Genomic DNA, 24,949 nt, shown 5'->3' with positions numbered 1-24,949 from the left:
TCGTCAGTTGGCTGAAATATTCATAATTTCCAGAAGTTTCCTCATGAGGTTTTTGAGATCTTGTATATAATGGTATGTCATCTGAAAATAAGGATAATCTGTCTACTTTTTCCTTTCGTATTTATTTCCTTCTTCAGCTATAGCTTCCAGCCCCATATTGAGAAGGAGTGGGACCGTAGACAACACTACTGCACCCTGGATTTAGGGAGATTGCTTTGAGTTTTCTTTCATTTATGATGTTGTCTGAAGGCTTTTCACATATAGCTTTTATTATATTTCGATATGATTCCTCCAGTTCACTACTCTTTAGGAGTTTTATCACAGGAGTGTATGGATTTTTAAGGGGTATATTTGATTAGATTTATTATAATAAGATATATAGATTTATCACAATACTATTTTCCTAGTTGTAAAATATTGACCCAACTGTCTTATTTTGACAATAAAATATAATAAGACCTAAGATAAGACCTAAACCATCTTATCAATGTTGAATGTGATGAAAACAGGAAGTGAATAATCCCAAGAGCAGGTTCAATGGTCAGAGACCCACTTGATTGCACACTCTAGAGTACCATAAAAACACTATGCTGAAAGCTATAATATATGCACAGAGGAACCTGGTATAGATCCATGTAGGCCTTGTTATTGCTTCTACAGTCTCCGGGAGTTCATATGCGCCTTGCTCAGTTGATTAAAAACACCTGTTCTCCTGGTGTCCTCCATCTAGTCTCCATCTATAAGAATACTTTTTCCACATCTACTTTGGAGAAATTCCCTGAGCTTTGAGGGGAGGGATTTTGTGGAGACATCCCATTTAGAGCTATGTGTCCCATGAACTGTCTCTCCACATCATGGTTGGCTCTGGGTCTCTGCATGCGTTCTCATCTGCTGCAGGAGGAAATTTGTCTGATGGTGACCAAATAAGGCTATATAGCAGAATATTATCAGGAGTCATTTTATTGAACTGCTTTTTCTTTTTTTTAAAGACCAGTAGTGTTTGGTTTTATGCTAGATCTCTTGGCAATCTAGTTTCTGATGCTTGGTCACCCATGGAGTGTATGCATTCTGTCTTGTGGAGTGCACCTTAAATCAAATCAGATATTGGTTGGCTACTCCAACAAGTTCTGTGCCAACATTGCCCTAGGATATCCTTCAAGCATCATAGATTGTTGGTCAAAAGTTTTATAGATTGGTAATGTTTATGCTTTTCTTTAAGTAGCCTGCAGAGTATCTTTCCACACCAGACTGTAGAATGTAGGGGTGAAGGTATCAGCCTGACTTTTGATGTTCAATGAGTTGTGTGGTATTATCCTCATCAATGGGTCCCTTGTGAGGGCTTGCAGAATGCAGACTTTTGTCTTATCAACAGCCTAGGCTGTTTGAGAATTTCTTTTCTTTTTTTCTTTTTTTGACCCAATTGGTAAGATATAAGTGCCCACTTAAACATACAAAGCCCGGTACCATCCATCCCTTAGGAACATTGATAACAACCTGTAAATACACAGAGCAGAATCTTAACGTCACCTGCCATATTGTCCTGCCACGGCTTCTCTGCCTCCTCTCCATCCTGTCTCCCCTCCTTTCTGTTCTAGTCTCCTCCTCTTCCTTCAAACTTCTCTCCCGCCCATCCTTCCTTCTCCTCCAATGACAGCCTCCCTCTATCCTGTACCTACCCATCACCTGTACTTTACAAATTCAATGGGGAAAAGGTTCAGGTAAAGTCACCTGATTCCTGAGTAAGTGACTAGGCAGCTGTCCTTGGGGCAGTGGAATTAGCATCAAAATACCACAAACAAACCACAACATTTGCTCCTTTTTGTCCAGTTAAAAAGCCTTTTCACTTATATATAATTTGAGTACAATATTACCATACAATTTATAAAGCATATGATATACTCAACACCCAGTCCATCACTATATCAGTTAGATAGAACATTTAGTTTTTCATTCCAGCTTAAGAAAGGCTTAAAATCTATACTATATCTTGGCTAGCTTGTATACTATCTTATTACTATCCAATAAAATATGTATATTCACAGGTATACAGCCTGATAGGCTATGAGACTATAATCAGTCTTCAACCCCATCAGAAATCTGAGAATGACCAAATATCTATACACATAGGAAGCCTAACATGGCTTTCAGAACTGAGAGGTTGTAGAGACAAATCTCCACTAGCACAGTCCTCTTACTCAACAACTCAATTGAATATAACTGAGTCCCTCCACTGGAAGCCTTGTTTGGTGACAAGAGATGACTTTGTCTCCCTACTATAATGAGATTCCATTTGGATCACCCTTATGTATTTTAAGGAGTTCCCACTTTTCTAGGTTTCCATGTCATCCCTCAAATGCTTTCTCTTTCTGCATTTCTTCCCTCAACTCTATCTTCTCTCCCCCTCTGCATCTGATTCTTCTGTTTGTGTCTCCACTGACCCTTAGTACACACATAAAAATGATCTATTTTCCCCTCCAAGGAAGATCCATGCATTTCCCAACTACTTCTTTCCTCCATGTTTAATTTCTCTGTGTCTCTAGATTATAGGTTGATTATGATTTATTTAATGACCAACATTTTCATATGAATAAATATATACCACATTTATCTTTCTGGGTTTACCTTACTCAGGATGCCTTATTCCAGTTCTGTCCATTTACCTGCAAATTTTGTGATGTCATTTTTTCCCCTTTTTTGTGTCTCCTTTTCATCCCCTACTCCTCTTCCTCCAACTGTTGTTGTTGTTGTTGTTTAACTTTGGTAATAATCTGTTTATTTGATTTTTCTTTTCCAAAAACTGTGTCTCAGATTCAATGATTCTTTGCATTTCTTAAAATTTCATTTTTATTAATTTTTTATCTTCATTTTTCTTTTATTTCTATACATCTGTTGGTTTCAGTTGGTTGTTCTTATTTTCTGAATTATTTAGTTACATAAGCCATCAGTAATAGTGTCAGGGTTTGGTACTTGTCCATGGGATGGATCCCAAGTTGGGCTTGTTGCTGGATGGCCTTTTCTATTCTTTTAAAATTCATTGAGATGTTTATTCTTTATTCATGATGTCTTTAAATTCCTTGAAATTTGTGATGAAATTTATGATTGCTCTTTTAAATTGTGTTATGGGGTTCATCTAGATAATTCTTATTGGAGAACACCTCTTTGGAACTGGTGTGTTTAACAGGGACATACTAAATTGGTATTTCATTTTATTTTGTTTTAGCAATGGGATATAGACATGGGAACTTCTGTTGCTTTGTGTGTCTAATGTGAGATTCCAGGCTGACTCTCTTCACCAAAAGTTTTGTTTTGTTTCTGTTATTGCTCAAGTTCTATTTGTTTTTAGATCAAATGTGAGGACTTGGCAAGTTAATCCTTCAGACACTCAGTGTTGATTATTATTTGGAGGAACAGGGCAATTCCAACTGAACAGTATGGATAAGAGCATGGGAACAGGACAATGGGCCGTCTCTGCCTAGGCTGACACAAAAGGTTCTACGCTGCAGGAGGCCCCTTCAAGTGCCACAGCAGGCAGAGAAATGATCCATGAAGAGACAAGAAGGAAAATTTGATTTAGACTGGCTTAGTCAGCCAAGTTGGATCAAACTTCTGGAGTCTGATGCCAGGTGGTTTATTGTCAGCATATTTTAAAACAGTACAATTCTGAAAAAATAAATTCTGGTGTAATACAATTCCCAGTGCACAAGTAGACTAAACTCATCAAAACTCAACTCAGAGAATATACTGTTTCTTCCAAGAAGACTGGTTCTAAAGAGATAGGCTACATATACTATCTTAAGTATATTTCTTTCTAGGGAAAGTGGTTTCAGTCACACAGATAGCATAGAGGTCATTTGGGCTATTAGCCACCTCCACTCCTGTGTGGGATCTTCAGGGAGTCCCTGGCTATACAGATACTATAAGGGTCATTTAGACTATTAGCCAGCTCTAGTCCTATTTGTGAGAAATTGATATAGCCTGGCCCTTTGTAAAATGCTCACCAGCTAGTAATCATCTCCCATTCCAGTCTTTTGGGTGGAAAAACAAGGTTTTTCTCCATCTTTTCTTTGGAAATGATAATGTATGCTTAATATTTCTGGTGTTCCTGGTGATCTGTGGGTAGCACAAGGATCTTTGTGCTCCCAACACTACCCTATAGGAGGGAGATGTTCCTAGAACTTCTATTGGTTAATCCGACGCACACAGACATGATTGAGGTTAGACCTGGGTCATGGGGGATAGTGCAGTTGTAAGAGTTTAGAGTTCGAGAACTCACCAGGCCAGACCGAAGCACAGCCTGCAAGACCTAGACTAGGCATGGAGGATGCAGATCATTAATTTGCATAGTTAAGAATTCTTTCCACTTTCAGAGTCACTACTCTAAAATTTGTAAATATTTCAAATGCAAACCTGAGTCAAATATAGGTATCAGAACATTAAAAAGGTGCCTTTATTTACCAAGCCATCTACTGGTCTATTTCCTTTCTTATATATTCTACTACTTTTAAAACCACCTCCATCCGTCATCCATGTGTTCCCTAGAACAGCTTGCTGCTCAGAGAGAGCTTTTGTCCCCTCAAGCATTTGTTACAGTTCAGGTACTATCAGCTCTCCAACACGAGCAAGACAGAATCCAAAACACTGGGACTCTTTCCTTCCCCAAGAAAAGTTGAGAATTTTGAGTTTGCTATTATTCATCCCATACTGAACCAGGACAAATGACTCAGCGATGACGTGCTGACCAAGCTCCCCTTGTCCTCAGTGTCCTTGTTAGTCCCAAATATAGCCTGGTAGTACTTTGATTTAGGTAAGACAGAGCTCTGTATGGGGTGAGGGCTCTCAGTGCTCCCAATAGGCCTATATAGTGATAAAGGGAGCTTATGGCTGAAATATGGCTTCAAGAAGTCCGGTTTTCCAGGTTTCTCAAAATTTTACCAGACTTCATCACTGAAACATCTTTATGGAAGGAAGGAGGATCAGGGACATCCAAGTCTGTCCCTTATTATCTTTAAAAGATTATGTTCTTGGATATTCCAGGCTTGTGAATAGTTAAGGGGCTTTCTGAAGTTCACTCAGACTAAAGAGTAGATTGAGATGAAGCCCAGGTCTCTGGTTCCCAGGCTTTTACTCTTAAACAACTACTATACACAGTGACACAGTACACAAAATATCCTGATTGTGTGTTTTAAGAATACAATACAAACTCCAGTTAAGAGTATAAAGAAAGCCAATGGCTAAGATTTCTTTCACCCTCCTTATGACTTAATAAATGTTGCTTCTATTTACCAATTACAAAAATGACTAGAATTACCTAGAATTACTAGTTTATTCATTTAAGTACTCATCTTATGTATGGGGCATCAAGAAAGCAGTGACTTTAATGTTGTTTATAGATATGAAGGCAGAGTTATTTTTAAGATCTTAACTACTCCGCATTCTTACCGAAGTTTCCTCTTTTGGAAATAGCAACTAAAAACCACAAACAAAGAAATGGATCTACCGTCTGTTAGTCTGTTATTCTTGAGAAAGGGTAGAGCTGCACATCTTACTTCTCTGTAAAGACTGTATTCACAAATGACAGGCAGGTTCTGTAGTTTGTTTACTGCAGTTCAGATTCATTTTTTTCAGACTACCTGATGAGGCATTAGGAACAAAGGACTGAAAACCTCTATTGTATGCATCAGATCAATGGACAGATGGGTCTCTTTGTTTCTTCTTATTTAGTGCAGGACAGTGATTTAATTTTGGTTCCATATTGTGTCTATGGGCTTAAATAAGAATAAATTAACCTATCTCAATTATTTTTCATTTTTGAAGTACTTAAATATAGCAACCACATCAAATTGTCAGAATTACACTAAAGGATCACAAGGAAATGTTAAGATAAGGCACATACATGCAGTTCCAATATATGCTCTATGTGCAATTTATTTTAAATAAATAATAACTAACATTTCCTCACTTCAGGTGACTTTACTTTGTATCAAGTTGAAAAAACTAAGAGAGAAACTTGCTGTCAATCCTTAAATTTAATCTCCTTAGAAGCCACATAGTACAAAGGGTACGAACTCCTTCAAATTCTCTAACGCTTTCATGTACATCATTGTGTATACACACACACACACACATGAACACACACACACCTCTAATTGTTGGTTTTTTTCTTTTTTAAGAAAAGAAAATATAGTAAAGAATACAGCAGAAATTGGTGGCAAGGGCAGTAAATATATTTAAATTCATATGACACATTCAAGAAGCAACTTCATCAAGAAGAAGAAAATGCAAGTGAACATAAAGACAGATGACCCAAAGGGCACACACACACACACACACACACACACACACACACACACACACACACACACACACAAGATAAGAAGAGGAAAGAAAACAAAATGCAGCAAAATTGCAGAGGACAAAATACTAATCTCCATTGTCCTAAAAACAGATTCAGTAGTCTGTCTATAGGAAGGCTCAGTTCCAAATGACGACCCATGAAAACACAATGAAACGATAATAAAACTATTATACAAAAAGTGCATCTGCAATGATTATTCATATGAAAGATCTACAGATGGCTATGAACACAGTGCCAGCCATCTGATGGATGCCATATCAGACCACATTGACTTCTACAGAGGATCTCAGCAAGTAGCCTTTGCACAGACTCCAGGCAGCTTAACATTCCTCAGACAATACCTAGAAGCTTGTGTTGAAGTGGAGTTAGAGGTCTCAGCCATCACTCAGTACACCCCACAGAGATTTGCACACTTTAACTTTAAGACTGCTCCAGTACCAGGAATAAGGCAATGCTGTGAGTAGTCGAGCTGCTGTCACTCCACAGATACCTGCTCCCAAGACCTGCAACATGAACGCTCTTTAAGTATCTGTACGAAATTCAATGAAGGAATGCTTGTAGCAGGAGCATCCAAAGCTTTGACCCTGAAGCAACAGTTAATTGGGATAAGTCTGAGTGTTAGATTTTTGCTACTAGGAGTAGGCCATGAATAGCCATCCACACCTGGAACACAGAAGTCACTGCCAACTAGAAGCAGCCATGCTTCAATTTCTACAGTCACTGGACCATTGTGTGTGTCTGTGCTTTTAACCTTAGGTCTACCTCACACACCATCCCTATTGTATCAGTGGAAATACTCCATACTCTCGTCAGTGGTCACCTCATGATTGCCACACGTTAGACACCAACACTAATACCACAGTGTGCTCCGCTAATCCAGGGACTGTGTGTGCTGTCGAGCAAGACCTAGTACGTGGGTCATGGCTTTGAGAGTAAATAGGATTTTTTTTTAATTGTTTACTGAATTGAAATAGCATTTGCATTGAGACAAGCAGACATTTTAGTATGAAAGCAGATAGTCACTCAGGAATTCAAATATATCAGTGTTATTGAATAGTTAATGTATATCTGAGATATAGGAAATACAGCCCAATACTTGATACATAGTTAAAGCAGCTGAGCTTTAAATGATTTGGCATATTGACAGTGAAGGGGACCTCGAGCAGAAACCTTTGAATCCATGGCCAATGTTTGTCATCTAGTACTAAATAAGAAGGCAGTTAGAATTTAAGACATTCGCATATGTGCTAGTGTAAGAGCCCCACTTTTATTATTCTCAGAACGCTAGAATTTTTATTTCAAAATTCTATTATACTTAATGTTTTAGACATCATTCTAGTGTAATTTGCATGTTGTTGGTTGAAAAGCTGCCTTTCAGATTTGACCATTCTGTTACAGACTGCATGCTCTTAGACTACTCATTATGCGTTCCCCCTTATTGCTTTTTATTTTTTAAGACTGTGAGTTTCTTGCTTCAGCTATTATAATAGCTGTTATTTTTTAGTCTATTTTTAAACAAGCTGTATATGATAAAGTATTTTCTAAGTTAAACATTTCCTTCCTTTAAAAATGTACCTCTATTGAGGTATACTTTATATATAATAAAACATACCATTTCCTTATATGTTCATATAATCATCGATAGGATAAAATATAGACTTTCCATGTCCCAGTGTTTGCTTATTGACCTTTCCTGTCAGGTCTCTGTCCCTTCCCTGGCTCCAGGCAGCCATTTGTCTTTTCCTTTTTCCTGCCAATGTAGGCTAGACGAGTTATTTTCAGGGCATCCTGTGTGTTTAATTATGAAATAGGGTCTTTCTTGTGTCCAGCTTAGTTGACTCAGGAAATGCTTTTGAATTTTAATGATGCTCTATCTATAATTTTTAGAACTAAAGCTATTTTGTCTGTCTTTTAAAAATAACATTTTGGTTATACAGATTTCTGAGTACATTGTGATCATTTTATGGATATACACAATGTGTAATGATCAAATCAGAATAGTTAATATTTCTATATTCTTAAACTTAAAAAAATTGTCAGCATGTGAGATGGGATTTACAGATTATAATGTTCTGTGTAGTACTTCAATCCTACTGTCACAATGTATCTACGCACATTTTGTGAGTGTTTAGATTTATTTTTACCAGTTCTCTGCTATCACTAATAGAGTCATTGAGTAGACATGAGTTTTCATTTTGAATCACTCTTAGTTAAATACCTAAATATAGAATTTTCTAGGCTACATGGTAAATTTGTGATCAATTTTATATGGAATGCCAAACTTCCCCAGAAGTGGTTGTCCTGTTTTCCTGTTGATGTCACAGATTATGCTGACAAAAATACTTTAATGGAGAAATAGTTTATTCTGTTTCACAGCTCAGGAATACATTACTGTGAGGAAATCAAGGCAGAAGGGTCCTGAAACATCTGGTTACATGGCATCCAGAATCAGAAAGAAGAGAGAGCAGTGAATGAATGGTGTTGCTCAGCTCTCTCTCTTTCTCTGCATTTATAGTCAGGATCGCAGGCCAGTAGAATAGGTCTACCCACTGTAGGTAGATATTTCCAGTGTAAGTACTATAATCACGACATATCTTCAGGAACACCTGGTTGCCAAACTTCCATTTGATTCTAGAATCTGTCAATTTGACAATACTAACCTAAGTATCACAGAGGTTTTATCATTTTATGTCCCTGAAGCTATACATAATAAGGGGACATATTTAAGAAATAAGCATAGGCGGGACTTTTTGAATGTGTTCTGTTGGCTCAGAAAATAAAGCAAGAAATTGACAAACAGGAATTCATGCAATCATAAAATGTCTACACAGCAAAGGAAAGACTTATCACATGAATAAAGCATCAGACTAAGCAATGGAAAAAAAATTCTTTGCTAGTTTTACCTCTCACTGAGGATTGACATCTAGAATACACAAAGAACTCAGAATATTAATGCCCCCCAACCCAATCAAGAAATGGGCTAACTTGGTCCTGCTAAGACTGAACCCCCAGTGAACATGATTGTTGGGGGGAGGGTGGCAATGGGAGGAGGATGGGGAGGGGAACACCCATATAGAGGGGGAGGGGGAGGTGTTAGGGGAATGTTGGCCTGGAAACTGGGAAAGGGAATAACATTCGAAATGTAAATAAGAAATACTCAAGTTAAAAAAGAAAGAAAGAAAGAAAGAAAGAAAGAAAGAAAGAAAGAAAGAAAGAAAGAAAGAAACGGGCTAAGGAAATGGTCAGTTCTTAACAGTTGACGAACAAATAGCAAATAATCTTTAACAATAAATCTTAATATGTCTTAGTTAGGGTTACCATTGTGATGAAATTCCATGATCAAAAGCAACTCTGGGAGGAAAAGGTTTATTTTACTTACAATTCCATGTAACAGTCAATCATCAAAAGCAGTGAGGGAAGGAACTCAAACAGGGCAGGATCCTGGAAGCAGGAGTTGATGTAGAGGTCTCGGAGGAATGCTGCTTGCTGGCTTGCTTTCATGGCTTGCCCAGCCTGCTCTCTTATAGAATCCCAGGCCCTCAGTCCAGGGATGGCACCACTCACAATGGGCTTGGCCCTACCACATCCATCGCTAAGAAAATGCCCTACAGGCCTGCCTGAAGCCTGACCTTATGAAGTTCTTTTCTCAGTTGATGTTCCCTCCCCTATGATAATTATAGTTTCAGTCAGTGGACATAAAACTAGCCAGCAATTAGCACATAGGCATCAGTAAAATCCAAATTTAAACTACACCAAGACTAGTTGCTTTCCATTCAGAATGGCTATCATTAAGAATGCAAACAACAATAAAAACTAACAAATATCATAGAGGATTTGGACAAAAGGCAGCCCCATATCCACTGATGCTGGGAAGGCAAACTTATACGGTCACTACGGAAATCACTATGGTGGCTCCTAAACATTAACATATATCCATTGAACTACAGATTACACAAGTATACAATCCTGGCTATATTTCTTATATTTCTAAAGGATTCTAATTTAATGTACTACAGAGATGCTATATATCTGTGCTTATCATTGCGGTGTTCACAGTATAGAAGTTATGGAATCAGCTTTTATGTATATCAACAGGCAAAGAGATGCACAAATTTGGTGCAAATACACAATATACACGATGGGATTTCATTTAGCCATAAGGAAAGATGAAATAATGTCATTTCATGAAAATAGAAACAACTACAGTCAATCATAGTAAGTGAAGTATGCCAGATGCAGAAAGTTAATATTACTCTTTCTCTTACTTACGGGTTCTAAAATCATTATATATACAGAAAATTATGTATATATGCATATTTGTGTACATAGAATATGAAAAAACAGAGGAAATAAGGGGAGATAAATGTGAAGAGAGATAGGAAAGGGAGACTATGGAAGCTGAAATGGATGATACCGAGTATAGACATGATATAACTGGAAGACAGTATCTCTATGAAATACAACATGTGTACAATGAACATAGAGGAAATATAAATCAGAGTACCACAATGCTGCCAGACAGAAATGATTCTTTGTCCCCAGTTTTCCACACGATAATTATATTACAATATCAAAAAGATTTATACATAAAATGGTAGCATCAGTCTAAGAGTATGCATCTCTTTCTGAGTTTAGTGACAAGTTAGAGGAAATAAAGCATTGTTCTAATGCACAGCAATCATGACTTTTCCATGAAACTGTTTGGATAGAAATGCCCATGGTGTTCAAACACCACTTATGAGATAATTGGGTAAAGATCAGGTCAGAGATGGTTGAAAGTAGTTTGACCACCTGATGTGGTTAGTACAACATTTCTGTGTAAAACCATTTGGAAATCTTAGAATTCACCTAATTCTTCAACAACTCAAAAAAAAAAACAAAACAACCTAAATATCTGAGCTTTTGTAAAATGTCAGGAGAATTGAAAAGCTTCAGACATTGAAAACAAAAGTACTAAGCTTGAGGAAATCTGGAAACCTTAGTGACCAGGGAATAGATGAAATTGTAATTTTGGGTGGTGGCCTAATGGTACCTTCCTCTCTCAGCCTTGATCACATTCATTACGAAGTATGACTGTGTGCTAGAAATCAAGATTGATTGTTTTATTACCATTGAAACAGTAAGCAAATTATGCTCACAAAAGTCACATACTGCCCAGAGTCACCTGGGCAATCCTAGAAACATTCTTTTTTTAAAATCAATCCATTCATTTACATCACAAAGTATATCCCACTTCCCAATCCCCCTCCACCAACCCCCTCCCATATTTGCCTAAATGAGGATGCTCACTCCCCACTTTCCTGCCCCACCACCCCAGCATCCCCCTAAGCTGGGGCATCAAACCATCCTGGAACCAAGGGCCTTCTCTCCTGTTGCTGTCAGGCAAGGCCATTCTTGGCTACATATGTATCTGGAGCCATGGATTCCACCAGGTACACTCCTTGCTTGGTGGTCTAGTCTCTTGGAGAACTGGGTGATTCTTCCAGTGGGGTTGCAATCCACCTCTGCTCCTCTTGTCCTTCCCCCAGGTCCCCCACCAGGTTCCCTGAGCTCAAACTTATGGTGGGCTCCAAACATCCACATCTGCGTTGGTCAGTTGCTGACCAGACCTCCCAAAGAACCACCACACCAGGTTCCTGTCAGCAAGCCCTGTTGACCATAGCAACAGTGTTGGGTTTGGTGTCTGCAGACACAATGGATCCCAAGGTGGGGCAGTCCCTGGTTGGCCTTTCCTTCAGTCTCTGTTCCACATTTTTTTTTTGGTCCCAGATCTTCCTTTGGACAGGAACATATCTGGGTTAAAAACTCTGAGATGGGTGGGGGCCCCATTCCATGACTGGGGTCTGTGCCAATCTAATGGAGGTGGTCTCTAAAGGTTCTATCCCTCCATATTTCCTCCCCCTCCTCTCTCTCTCCTAGATCCCCCTCTTCCTCCACCTGCCATGATCATGCTATTCCCCACTCAATGAAGCATCTACATCCTGGTCTTTCTAAACTCCATATTGTCTGTGGGTTGTATCATGGGCATTGTGAGCTTTTGGGTTAATATCCACTTATCAGTGAATACATACCATGTGTGTTCTTTTGTGTCTGGGTTACCTCACTCAGAATGATATTCTTAGTTCCATCCATTGGCCTGTGAATTTCACGAAGTCATTGTTTTTAATAGCTGAGTAGTACTCCATTGTGTAAATGGACCACATTTTCTGTATCCATTCTTCTGTTGAGGGACATCTGGGTTGTTTTCAGTGTAAGGCTATTATAAATAAGGCTGCCATGACCATAGTGGAGTGTGTGTTCTTGTTACATGTTGGAGAATTGTTGGGTATATGCTCAGGAGTGGAATAGCTGGGTCTTCAGGTAGAACTATCTCCAATTTTCTGAGGAACCATCAGACTGATTTCCAAAGTGGTTTTATCAGCTTGCAGTCCCACCAGCAATGGAGGAGTGTTCCTCTTTTTCCATATCCTTGCCAACATCTGCTGTCACCTACATTTCTGATCTTAGCCATTCTCATTGGTATAAGGTGGAATCTCAGGGTCATCCCTGATGACTAAAGATGTTGAACATTTCTTTCAGTGCTTCTCAGCTATTCTAAATTCCTCTCTATTTAGCTCTGTACACCATTTTTTCATCCTTATCACAAATTTTTAAATTAATTCATTTATTTTATTGGCTATTTCATGTATTTACATTTCAAATGTTATCCCCTTTCCCTTCTCTCCTATACCCCCTCCCCCTGCTTCTAATAAAGATGCTCCCACTCCTACCCTCCCACTCCTACATCCAAAGCACAGGGCACAGGAAGCTCTGAGCAGTTTGGGACAGGACCCATCTGGTCTGCATCTGGGCCCAGATCTAAGGCTATCAGACAGCCCTCTGAACTTTAAATCTGCCAGAGAGAGCATCTCCCAGGAGTGCTCTCACTCCTACCATCACAGGCTCACAGGCCCACAGGAGAAACAAGCTCCAGTCAGAGACAGCAAAACCAAAGAACATCAGAGATAACCAGATAGCTAGAGGCAAGACCAGAGCCTAAGCAACAGAAACCAAGACTACTTGGCAGAATCAGAACCCAGTTCTCCCACCAGAGCAAGTACTGGATATCCCAATACACCAGAAAAGCAAGATTTGGATTTAAAATCACATCTAATGATGAGAATAGAGGACTTTAAGAAGAACATAAATAACTCTCTTAAAGAAATACAGGACAACATAGGTAAACAGGAAGAAACCTATAGAACTCCAAATAGATTGGATCAGAAAAAATTCCTACTGTCACATAATAATCAAAACACCAAATGTACAAAACAAAAGAAAATGAATATTAAAAACTTATAGAAAAAACTTTTCATGCACTGAAGGGAAAGGTCAAATAACATACAAATAGGCAGACCTATCAAAACACCAAATGTACAAAACAAAGAAAGAATATTAAAAACTGTAAGGGGAAAAGGTCAAATAACATACAAAGGCAGACCTATCAGAATTACACCAGACTTCAAGAGACTCCAGACGTTCCTAGGCAGACTTTAAGAGAACACAAATGCCAGCCCAGATGACTATATCCAGCAAAACTCTCAATTACTATAGATGGAGAAACCAAGATATTCCATGAGAAAACCAAATTTACACAGTATCTTTCCATAAATCCATCCCTACAAAGGGTAATTAATGTACTCCATTTTCTAATAGGGGTATTTGGTTTTCTGGAGTTTTCCTCCTTGAATTCTTTGTATATTTTGGATATTAGCCCTCTATTTGATGTAGGATTAGTACAGATTTTTTCCCAATCTGTGGGTTGATGTTTTGTCCAACTGACAGTGTCCTTTGCCTTACAGAAGATTTTTCAACTTTATAATGTCTCACTTGTTGATCATTGCTCTTAAAGCATAAGCCATTGGTGTTCTGTTCAGCAGGTTTTCCCCTGTGCCCATGTATTCGAGGCTCTTCTCACTTTTCTTCTAAGAAATGGCTCAGCTGTTAAAGGCTAGGTTCATATCTAAAAAAATGAGATATTATTTTAATTGTATATAAAGAAAAATCCATTTGGATGCCTTGTATATCAAGACAATTTACTATTATTTTTATTCATATAGTTTAAACCATTTGACCAATAAAATTATAAATTACACCAGGTGCAATGGCTAGGTTGAACTGTTCAATATGTCAATAAGCAGATATGGTCACATTTCTGGTTATAACTGTCATCCCCTCCCCAAATCCCTTCAATTACCTGAACTTCAAAGAACAGTTCAAAAATCCAGAAATGGGCTCAACCTGATTTATATGAGGATTTCTGGCAGTTAGACAAAGCCAGAATCCCTTAGGAACTTGTGAAAACAGTTCCCCTCTACCATAAGGAATCATTCACTTCCTCTATTTCTGGCAGATAGGACACAAGCTGCCTGTGGTACCTATTAATATATGGAACTCATACTGACCTCCAGGCTCCCTCAGTGTCAGGAATGCTCAATGACACATTTTAAAGACCGTTTTGCATCCCTGCCTCCTCCCTCCTCCCCTCCTCCCCTCCTCCCCTCCTCCCTCCTCCCCTCCTCCCCTCCTCCCCTCCCCCTCCTCCCTCCTCCCCTCCTCCCTCCTCCCCTCCTCCCCTCCTCCCCTCCTCCCCTCCTCCCTCCTCCCCTCCTCCTCCTCCCCTCCTCCCCTCCTCCTCCCTTCTCCTCCCTCCTCTCCCTTCAGCTCCCAGGCTTGCTTCCTTCTCTCCTTATAACCCTGCTATTCTTGCTATTCTCTCCGTGCTCTGCTCCTGCTTCTCTCACTCTGCTTTTGCTATTCTCTATCCCCTGCTATTCTCCCCTCTCTCACAGGTAGCCCTGGCCATGTGCAGTCTGCTGATCACGTTTGGTCTATTTCTTTTTTTCTCTGCGCTGGATTCTTCCGGATGCCTTTGGCTGGCCTTTCTCTCCTATGTACCATAACAATCTTCCCCTTAATCATATCATGGAGCCATTGTATCATCACTTTATTAAGAGGAGTAATGCCAAAAAAATAAAATTACTAAGGGAAACTCACAGATTTATGAAGCCCCTCCCCTTTGTAAATTGAGTGTCTTATAACAAATGCAAATGCTTACTTGAATTCATTGATTTGTTCATTGAAACAGTGCTGTAATCGCATCATTAAAATGCACTGGAATTCCATTTATAGAGTTGATTATTGTAGACTAGGTAGATTAACTTGGCTGTTACAGTCAGTCCTTAAGTTAATTACATGAATGCACATTCGTGTGTGTGTGTGTGTGTGTGTGTGTGTGTGTGTGTGTGTGTGTGTGTATTTGAAATAAAACTTTCTGTAGCTTAGCCTGGCCTTAAACTTCTGAGTCTCCTTCCATTATCTCCTTAAATTAAATGTTGGTCTTAAATTTTCTGGTTATACTGGTCATTCTCTTTTAGAGCTTATAAAGAAGTTTAGTAAAACAGAACCCCTTAGAACTACTGAGAAACTCTCCTATTTTCTCTGGGGTAAGAATATAATTACCTGTGAGAGCAGAAAAGAACCTCTGTTATTGTCCTGTCTCCAAATAATTTCAAGGAATATCTCAGGAGAGAAAAAAGGAGAGCTTTATCTAAAGATAGAGAATGAGACATGTAGAAATAAAAAAAAATCTTTTGTTTGCTTGTTGCTTTAAAAAAAAAGCCAATTAGGATTTAAGAAAAAGTTAAAAAAAAACAAAAAACAAAAAACAGAAGACAGTAAAGAAACAAAAACAACTAATTTACATACATCCTAATTACAGGATGAAGTTCTAATTATATAGTGTGTAAATATGGCTAAAATATTTTATAAATGTCAGAGTGACAAATACAACATTAATCCTGTTTCTGAGTGGACTCTTAATTTAGCTCAGTGGAAATCAAGATAAAAAACATTTGTTTGGTTATCAATTTTTAGATATGATCCATAGGTTTTACAGGTAATATTAACATTAAAAGAATAAAGTAACCCTAAAAACATAAACATAAAATGATCCTACAATATTCTTAATATTGTTTGTGAATCAGATTTAAACATATCGAAGGAAGAGTCATTGAGGGGTATAGTTAATTTTAACAGAGATAGGTTTAAGACAGAGATTGGCAAAAGACCCACAAATATTTTAGCAAAAATACACCTGCATATTCATATTTTAACATTAGTCATGCCTAAAGAATGTAATGCAGATAAAAACCAGGTGATTCTGAAAGGGTATGTTAGTCTGTCTTTTGTTCAATTTGTTTTTAATTACTAATTGAAAGGCTAGTGAGCAGGAACCCGGGGCAATCACTCAGTGTAGTACCAAGATCCTTATGATGTGAAACTGTGTTTATCTGCTTTATGTTTTTTTGCCTTCTTGTAGTAAGTTTGAAATTTACCAATTTACCCAATTATATCATATAGCATCAGATATTAATTTGCTATTATGACAAGGTCTTGATGTTTTATTTGATGATATTCATGGCTCCACAATGGAGCAAACCTCATTTATTTTCATGCATCAATAATGCTCTTGATTTCATTAAACAAAATATTATGTCAAAAAAAACCTAATAATGCATTTTCATGTAGGAAAGCAAAAACGAATCAAATCCAAAATCAATAGCAGAAAGTTAATAATAAAGATCAATAAGAGAAATAAGTGAACTAGATATTAAAAAGTGAGTATAAGGGTCAAGAAATTAAACTGTACAACAAACTTCAACAGTCCTAAAATCTGGAATTTCATTAGAGAATTTTTTATAAGCCATATGACAATAAACTGCAAAATATAGAAGAAAATGAAGTACATGTCTCATTAAAACTGAACAAAGAAGATATTAAAATGTCTTAAGTAATAAGACAATGACATTGAAGCCATAATAGCATTCCAATAAAGAAAAACATTGTACAGGATGGATCCACTGCTATTTCAGCCAGGCCTGTGATGAAGGACTAACGAATTATTGCATATAATAAAAGTGGATGGAGCATTTCCTGATCAATCTATGCAGCCAATGATATCCTGTTATGAAAACTTGATAAGAACAACATAAACAAGATAGTGAAAGCTTTATATGATTTTTTTTGGTGAACACTAGAGCAGAATATTCTTCAATGAAACAATTACAAACTGATTTGACAGCATTAAAAACATCATAAGCCATCATATCCTTGCTTTCATTTCATGCATGCAATGATAATTCAATGAACACAAATCAATAAACCATACAGGATATAATAGAATCAAGAATTAAAATGACTTGATCTTCTAAATGGATGCAAAAAGGGCTTTGTATATAATTGAACATGTCACCATCATAAAAATCAGAGTTATGAAGTGTAAAAGCTGATGCCTCAAACTAATAAAGCATATCTATGACAGACTGATGCCAGCATCATATGAAAAGGAGAGAAAAATAAACGCACATCCAGAAAGAAGGCAAGGGATTGATTTTCAACATTCTTAATCAGTGTAGTACAGGATAAACAGACAAGAGAAAGATGAAAATTTGAATGGGTAAACTGGAATTACCATGGAAGACTATGTAGCTGTATTTCTAGACAACGGCAGAGACTCTCCTAGTCAAACTCCTCAAAGTATCGGGATACGAGATGAGTAGCTTGTCGATATACCAATAGTTAGTTGCTCAGGAACAAATCAGGAAAACATTTCCATTTACAATAACATCAAAGTAAATAAGTGGTAAATAAATAAACCTAAGGAGGTGGGAGAGATTCATAAAAGAAACTCTAAACACTGAGTTAAAGAAGAGCTGGAAATACCAAATGACGCCAAGCTTGCTCATACATGTGGCTTTAGGGACAAGTCGTTTTTAAAAAATCAGTCTTCTCTCAAACAAAATCTACAGATTGAACCTAACCCTCACTATGAGCACAATAGCATTCCTCACAGAACTAGGAAAAAACAATCTACATTGTATGTGGAAGCACCAAAGGCCTTGCCTCTTCGAAACAATCCTGAGCATGTATAACAATGCTAGAGATATTACAACCTTGAGCTCCTCTGCTACACAGATATAGTATTTAAAACCACATGGTACTGACACAAAAAATTGATACATAGATCACTGTAAAAGAATGGAAGTCCCAAGCATAAATCTATTCAGGTATAGCTATTTTTGTCAAAAACACTCAAAAAATATTCTCCACAATGATAACTTCTTCAACCAAGAGTGCTGGGGGAAATGTAGAAGTTGCTGCTTGAAATATATTCTTGCACAGCACATCGACTAGACCAAAGACCATAATGAATAATCATAATACATTCTCAAAGAAATCCTAGGGGAAATTCTTCAAGATATTGGCTTAGGCATGATTTCTTGAGGAGTAGGACTCAAATGGCCTAAGAAACATAAGAAAGAATTGATTGTTAGGATTATAGGAAATAAAAAACCTCTGGCCAGCAAAGGAAACAATGAACTGAGAGAAGAGACAGTCTATATCGTGTGACAAAGCCTTTGCCAGGTGTTCATGTGACACTTAGAAAAGCATAAGACCTTAGTGACAACTACCATCAAATGGGCAGATAATTCAGTTAGCAATGGGCCCATGCTCTGGGAAGACGCTTCTCAGAAGATCAAATGCCTTATATTCTGTACACTGAACATGACTAGCCACCAATGTAAATTAAAATGACTTTGAGATTTTATCTTATCTCCATCAAAGTGAGTTTTTTTTTCAATAAAGCAAAACATAAGAGAAACAGGTAGGTTATCTTCAGATCTTCACTGTAAAGCTGTCTGGACAAACTGTGTGACACATGACACACTCCAGCTTCCATGGCAAGATTGTTTTATCTTATTTTACTTTATTTTATTTTGTGTTTTCTCTTGGGGGATAGATTGCAAGGGTAGAGTGTGGGTATGGAGGTATGGGGAAATGGGTTGGACTAGGGGGCATGATGTGAGATTCACAAAGAACCAAAGATGAAAAGCTAAAAGGAAACATTCTGACTGGAGCCTCCAGTCAGCACACCAAACAGCATCTTAGAGGCCTTCCTTACCAGGCAACCGACAGCAACTGTGCTCTCCTAAGAACCATCCCCAGCAGAGACAAAAACAGATATCCACACCTAGATTTATAATTATCCTAACCCCAGATGCTTAGATGCCACCGAAAAACACCATCAATAACAGCCAGGGTATTGCAACACCGAATCCTAGCAACCATACTGTCAAAGACCCTGCTATAAACCATATAGCTGATGCACAAGATGAGGGCTTCAAAATGGGAATGGATAGGTTAGAGCCTCAAAGAAGAAATAAGTAAAGCCATTAGAGAAACCTACGAAAACATAATCAAACAGTGGGAGAAAATGAATAAAAGAGATCAAGTAAATCAAATGAAGGGGCAGAAACTCCACACCACCACAGTATGCGAGTTAACAATGCTTGCTAATAAACCTCATCTTGTCTCAATTTCCCAGTACGAAGGCAGTCCATCTAACAGAATGGATTTAAAAAACCAGAATCCACCCAATTGATACATCAAATAAACACACATTAACTTTAAGATAGATGTTACCTCCTGGTAAAAGGATGACTAACAAGATTCTAAGCAAATAAATCTAAAAGGCAGGCTGATCTGATAAAAGACTTCAAACCTGTGTATCCCTCAAATGTTTAGATTTCTTCTCATTTTTAGTTTAGCAAAATTTCTTATGAGACATATGATGGCCTAAGTGATTTCTTAAAAGTCATTATATCAACTGTGTGTGTGTCTGTTAGTGCGTGTGTGTGTGTGTGTGCATATGAAGTTAAGACTAAAACAAATGGAATATTTAAGCAAAAATGTAATGAATTAGTTTAAGAAATAACTACAAGAATATTACTTATTTGATAAAGGGTTAGGAAACAAAAATCACAATATCTGAATTCAAAAACACATTGTACAAACTGCTATTATTGTAGCTTTCTAGAGCATTGACTGACAGGCTTTCCCCTCCCAGCGAAATTGGTTTTATGTATTAGTGAGTTAGATTTACAAAATGAGGATAATGAAATCCAGTTTGAAACTGACAGGAGCAGATTATGCAGGAGATGTAATTAAGTTCATCAAATCAGATACCTGATAACAAAGTAATTGTCAAGTAATTATAAGGTAAAGTGTGTGTGTGTGTGTGTGTGTGTGTAAAAATGAGAAAGCTTTTCTATTTGATGATTAGCTATAAATTTAAATAAATGTTTTGTAAAATGAAACTAACATAAACATATGAAAAATTTGTAAGCATGAAGTATATGTTAGAAGAAGGAAGATGGACTTAAAAACCAGCCTAGTCCCATTTTTATGAGTTTGCATTCTATCGGGTCATTTTGGTTACCAGCCTGATTTTGATTCTCACAATAACTCTGTAGCTGGGGGTTCTTTTGCTCACTCTCTCCCCCTTTCACTCTCTACCCACTTCCTCATTGTTCTCTCCCTTTCTGTCTTACCTTGCATATGTCTAATCTTGAATTTCATAACCCCTTGTCTTAGCTTTCTACATGTTAGGATTATGAGCATGACCACCACTTCAGGTTTGTCTTTTACAAAATTGTGCAGACTAGATATAACCAAGTCTAATGCTAAGACAAGTTAACATATGAGAAACATATGTTAACCAGGGTCTTTCATCAAATTCCCCTTTATTCTCTTCAGACCTCCCCGATATGAGAATCCATCTGTTTATTTTCTTTAGTTTATTTTTAATTTTCCTTGTTAGAGATTAATATCAGGGTTGTGCACATGTCCTAGGATGAGTCTTTGTCCCAAACCCCTTTACTTTAACTTTGTTCCAGTTGACCAAGTGCTTCTTGGTAAATCTAAGCAGTAAATGTCACAAAGACTTTATGCTTTTTTTTAAACCTTCACTGAATTTTGTTGCCACCCTAAGCTACTTTGTTTGTTCTCCCCATCCACTGATTTCTTTGCAATAGACTGGCACTGTTCCCTAAACTTCTCCTCCTCGAGATAGATACACTTCACTATCTTAATGATGCCGAAGACCAGTGGAGCTCCTGACTGCTTTTCTGCTTAGATATGACACCTGGTTTTGCTTCTGTAGAGAGGGGACACAATTTACCTGCCTGTGGTTGTTCGAGTGGGAATGACCTTGATAAGCTCATTTAATTGAATAATTTGTTCGAAGTTGGTCAACTGCTTAGAAAGGATTAGGGTCTGTGGCCTTGTTTGAAGATGTCTGTCACTGGGAGTAGGTTTTGAATTTTCTTTTTCTTTTTTATTATTTTTTAGTTTTTAGTTTTTTATCTTTATTTTTATTTTTTTAATTGGTTATTTTGTTTAGTTACATTTCAAATGTTTCCCTTCTGAAAGCCTCCTATCTCACCTCCTCCCCCCTGCTTCTATGAGGATGCTCCCCCACCCACCTAACCACTCCCACCTACCTGCACTAGCATTCCCCTAGCATCAAGCCTTCACAGGACCAAGGGCCTCCCCTCCCACTGATGCCAGACAAGGCCATCTTCTACAACATATGCAGCTGGAGCCACGGGTCCCTCCATATGTATTCTTTTGTTGGTGGTTAGTCCCTGGGAGCTCTAGGGGAGTTGGGTGGTTGATACTGTTGTTCTTCCTGTGGGGTTGCAACCCCTTCAGCTCTTCAGTCCTTCGCCTCACTCCTCCGTTGCCTCCTGGTTGTTTCACTCCACTGCTGTGCTGGTCTGCCTGCTATCCTACTCCCAACAGTAATGGACATGGACCCTAACCATTTGAAACCAAACACCATATTAAAGGCTTTTTAAAAAGTTACCTTGGTCATTTTTTTTTTTTTTTTATCATAGCAGTAGAAAAGTAACTAAGAAACTGTATGGCCCCTTTCTAGTTTTATCTTTCCATCTTTGTACAGTGTAGCATAATGGTCTTACAAAAATGTTGCATTCTGAGATGGGGAGAAGGAAGGAGTGTGTGTGTGTGTGTGTGTGTGTGTGTGTGTGTGTGTGTGTGTGTGTGTCTGAGTATACCTGCTCATGTGTATGCATGCCTGCATGTATTTCCATATGCTAGTACATATGTGTATGGGGGCAGAGGTTGATGTTGAGTGTCTGGTTTTATGTTATTTTGTTGACAGGGGCTCCTTCACGGAATGTAGCTGGCAATCCATCTTGAAGGGTTTGTCTCTTTCCGCTTTCTACAATGATGGGATTATGGATTGGCTTTCATGTATACACTAAAGATCTGAACCTAAGTCTTCACGTTTGCACAGCAATCACTTTACTGACTTCAATTTCCCCAGCTCTGAACTTTTCATAACATATGCTTTTATATACATGGAAAATCTGAGATGGGAATATTATCCTTGATTATTTTTGGCAGTCCAAATTTAATCACAAGAATCCATAGGCATAGAGAATTAGGGGATCACAAAAAGGGACGTAACAATGAAAATGAGTTTGAGAAAAGGTGGAGAATGAGAGGAAAATTTGAAGATATCTGTTGATGGATATGAAGACGGAAAAGAGGCCACAAACTCATGAACGCGAGTGGCGCTTACAAACTTTAAAAGTCACACAAACTGGAATTGTTGAGATGACTGAGTAGGTAAACTTGCTTGCCTCAAAGCCTGGTGACCTGTGTTCAGTCCCTGGAACTCAGGAAAGAACCAGTTCTCACAAGCTGTTCTTTGCGCTCCACCCACTTGCACACATTCACAAAGGAATACACATAAAAAAGGAATAACACAAAATTGATTCATAGTCCCCCAAAAAAATGCAGCTTTGCTGGCAGCTAAATTTCAGCTCCAAAAAGTCTCTTTCAAGCTTTGACTTCCAGATGTATAATTTTCTGTTGGATAGTACCAAGTTTGGCAATTAATTATAGAACTAGTATCAAGCTCGTTATATACCAATATCTCAGTTTCTGTCATATTGACAAGGATTTTATTCCATTATCTTCTGTATTTTCTTAGTTACTAATTTTGGTTGTCATTTCAGCCCCCTTTCAAGACTGTCAAAAATAATTGTCACTTAACTGTTCAAACTACTGCCCTTATATCTCTCGCTTTTCAGCAGGATTTTTAATCCAAAAGCCCCCTCCTCATGCCTTGTTGATCTAGGCTGTGAGACCTGACCTACTGGGATTCTGATGCTGATGTAAGTTTTGCTCATTTTTCCGGATCTATTCAATCTCTCCCCCATAAGCATTTGAATTATTAGACAATATTCGATGGTCCTCTCATGGTTTTTGTTGTCTGTTGGTTGGCTTCATTTATTGTTCGCAAGTAATTTTCTTTTTTGGCCACTCTTGACATGCTCCTGTATCTATTTCTTAAACTTTTTATTTTCCAAATAGACTTTGTATTGTGCTTTCTACTCTCATGAGTAGTTTCAATGACCAGTGACAGGAGGAAAACTTCTAACCTAACATCTCTTTATTATTGAAATAAAATGCATTTACCTGCTAGATGTTCCTGTATATTCTCTATAACCATAAACATCATTTGAGCCTTGAGAAGTCCTTCCAATGACCTATAGAACAAACAGGAAATCATCATTAATATCTATTCTACTAACTTTTCACTGCCCTTAGTTTGAGGCATTTTACTGATCTTAGTCAAATTTTCTCTACCTCCCACAGTTTTTCTAATACATGAAAACCGATTTCAGTTTTCACTGACAACATTTTAAAGATATGTAGACATCTGAAATCCCAGAATTTGTGAAACAGATGCCGAATTATGACTTGATGCCTAGTCTAGGTTACAGAATGATATTCTGCCTAACATTTGGAAATACTATTTATTTATTTAAAATTTCCTCATCTCCAAATCAATTTTCCTTCTAAACTAGCATAGCATTTCTAATAATAAATTTGATTGTAGGCTGATTGTTTTCCAAAACCTACTTTAGTTAGAATTCTTAAACACTTCAACCTCCCTTCTAGCTCACCAACCAGAGATAGGGGAAAAGAAGTTTAATAGGAAAAGGGAGTTGTTACCTGTTTAGTAGTAGTTCCTCAGAGCAATTCCACTCTTTGTTGTCAGAATACCAGTAGTGCAGTTCAACAGCAAACACCAAATACAAATTAGTAGCTGCAGCCTGATCCACCAGAAATAGCAAGGTTCTGCCAAATTGCCATGAACCGGTGCCCCCAGAATCAGCTGGAGACATTCTCTGGCACATTTCTCTCTATTGAGTGAAGCCCAGTGAAGAGCTACATGAAGTAGTGGTACAAAAGCATCCTCTCACTGTTTGTGGGGTTCCATTTATAATTGCATTATGAACATTGCATACCCTCTCAAGTTTTGCTCAAGTTTGAGCAAAACATCGCATGCCACAAGATCGCTTCCAGAAAAACATCACATGACACATTTGAGTTGTTAAGAAATGAAAATTTCCACTTCATCCGATTATACCTCACCTTAAATGTTTCAATACTCATGTTTGGGGAAAGATATGCTTTTCTTACTTGCAAGTGTGCTGTTCACTACCTAATTCTCCGGTTCCCTCTCGTTCCTTTAGATTAGGTATCCAACTCTCCAAACACATCAGGCTGGTCATTGTTCATTTCATGTGCTCAACTCATTCCTGACTTCATGTCTGCTCATGTTTTCACATTTGCTTTCTCTTCTCTTTTCTGCCTGAATACACCTACCAAAAA

The 24,949-nt window shown here is 37.9% G+C and overlaps 1 pseudogene; it reads right to left on the bottom strand.

The window, feature by feature from the left end:
• Window positions 1-24,949, bottom strand: part of LOC116908223 — a 68,512-nt pseudogene that overhangs the window by 41,492 nt on the left and 2,071 nt on the right.

The sequence above is a fragment of the Rattus rattus genome, chromosome 8, assembly GCF_011064425.1.
Source record: "Rattus rattus isolate New Zealand chromosome 8, Rrattus_CSIRO_v1, whole genome shotgun sequence".
In the NCBI taxonomy this organism is placed as follows: Eukaryota; Metazoa; Chordata; class Mammalia; order Rodentia; family Muridae; genus Rattus; species Rattus rattus.
This window is presented reverse-complemented; position numbering and strand designations above follow the sequence as displayed.